This window comes from Lithobates pipiens, unplaced genomic scaffold (assembly GCF_037356315.1).
Source record: "Lithobates pipiens isolate NorthernLeopardFrog02 unplaced genomic scaffold, aLitPip1_a1.2 Scaffold_23, whole genome shotgun sequence".
NCBI classification, from domain to species: Eukaryota; Metazoa; Chordata; class Amphibia; order Anura; family Ranidae; genus Lithobates; species Lithobates pipiens.
The window spans coordinates 195,955,381-195,957,670 of NW_027507785.1; the positions used below are offsets into that span (position 1 = coordinate 195,955,381).

At 41.1% G+C, this 2,290-nt stretch overlaps 1 pseudogene; it reads right to left on the reverse strand.

Moving 5' to 3' along the window:
• Positions 1–631: 631 nt before the first annotated feature.
• Positions 632–1,502, reverse strand: LOC143927015 (G1/S-specific cyclin-D1 pseudogene; annotated as a pseudogene).
• Between the last annotated feature and the right edge of the window lie 788 nt (positions 1,503–2,290).

Sequence of the window (2,290 nt, forward strand, 5' to 3'; positions counted from 1 at the left end):
ACAAAAAAAAAAAAAAACTGGGAGCACCCAACAAGCCTCAGGTACAGACAATCCACATTGATACATAAATGATTAACATAGTTATGTACTATACTAAGATATACTATTGTATGGGTTACAATGACCATTTATAAAGTGAAGAGGATACAAAAAACTAAAAAAAGGAGGTAAAAAAAAATAAAATAATAAAAATAAAAAAAAAAGAGTGTTTGTAAAGAGAGAATATAAAGTGACTACATGCAATAGCAAGCAGAATACAGAAATGCATAGACTGCGCAAAAGCGATAGGCATTAAGAAAATATAGAAATGTTTGTTATTCATCTACCTAGAAGCCTCTTCTACATTAAAAATGGCTGTATACACGTAAGGACACCAGATTTTTAGTACCTCCCCTGGAGACATTTGTCTTGTGTTAATGCCTATTTTTACAACATACAGACATAAAACACCTTTAATATAAAACTAGCTCATTAATGTCTTATAAAAATCCTTTTTTTTCTAGCACAACACCGCTGAAGGCTTATGCAAAATACTATTTTCTCTTTTTGTGTTTTTTGTACGAGTTTTTTGGGGTATTATTTTAGGTCACAGGTATATAGGAGAAAAACAGTGAGTTTTTTTTTTTTTTTTTTTTTTTTTTTTTTACCCTTGGTATGAGCGTCCATAGGGTTGGCTTTTGTTTTGTTTTTCCTCATAATGGGGTGGAGGGGTTCGTGGGAGATAGTCACACTGCAGAACTTTCCACACCCCAGGCTCCATAGAAAAAAAATTAAAAGCCACCCAGTGAGTAGAGTTTCTATTGGATCAACTTAATCCATCATCAGATGTTCACATCTCGGACGTCGGTTGGGGTGCAGGAAAGATCCGTTTCTTCCACCCCGGATTTTGTGTCTGAGGTGATATTGATCTGTTGGGATGCTTGACGCAAACTTGACTCCAGGAGTAACTTGATCTGTTCCTGGCAGGCCTGCAAACAGTCCGGGTCACATGTGATGATTTGTGATAAGAAGACTGTAAGGCACTGAGAGGAGAAGATGCTATCTGTGTTCCCCAAATTGAGACCCTGTATGGCGGCTGCTACGCTTCCAGCTGCGATCATAGAAGGAGGGTGCGATATGAACTTTACATCTGTAGTGCAGAGAGCCACAAAAGTCTGGGCGTGTTTGCGGATGATTTGCTTGGTGTCCTCAGTCAGTGACATTTTGTCAAGAAAATGTTCAATAAAGTCGTGGGGGGTGACAGAAGCCATGTCCCATTTCAGCTTATTCAGGATTACCAGCTCCATTAACAGTAATTCCTCTGGTCTGATGGAATTATCTGTGTAAATACAAAGTTTCTCTGCAGTTAAAGGGATGGTCTCCTTCATTTTGGATGCCAAAAACATGCATGTCGCCCCGAGGAGTTGCAGCCTGCTTTTCTTCAGCGGCTCCACAGACAGAAATCGATCCAGATAGTTCATGGCAAGGGGGAACACTTCCTCTTCGCACTTCTGTTCCTCGCAGACCTTGTTTTTGCATCTTCAGTGCTGCTGATCCTCTGCAGCCATCCCTTGTCTACCTGCACTGCTACAATGGCTGCATGAAACCTAATGCAATTAATCAATGGAAACTGGCCGACATTCGGCCTGTGTGTATGGTAGCCTGTCCGACAGAAGCCGGCTGTTCAAAGGGTCATGTACGCAAATGGTCTGTTGACCGGCTCCCGCTCAGCAATGGCTGAAAGTGCTGACCAGAGTGTTCTGGTGTGTTCTGGTGTGGGAGGGGGATCCCCCTGTCTGGACACAATAGCACAGCAGTGGAGATCACTGTACTTACATTGGATTTTCAGTACAGCAGCTCTGATCTGAACTGTGAGTACTAGGCTTTAGTTGACATTTCATACATGATATGCTGGCCCACATCAGCCTAGAAGCCAACATGCAAAAATTTATTTCTGCCTTATACTCCCTTCGTTCCGCGTCAGGAAATATTAATGAGCTCAATCCTTCACTAACTGAAACAACACCTGCCAGGGATGTTCACTATCTCCTCTGATTTTTACAATCACGTTGGAACCATTCCTACACACAAAATGAGCTATCATGGATATCTCAGGACTGACAATGAACTTGGGATCTCATAAGGTTAAGACATAGGCCAACTGTGCAAAGAAACCAATCATCTTCCATATTTTATTGTCAATGTTTAATTGAACAAGCTAAAGTGAAAAGATGATTAGCAACCGCGCACAGCTGTACCAGATTTTGCACTCTGCAGTTTTAGTAAATCAACCCCAGTGTATTCCTAAACT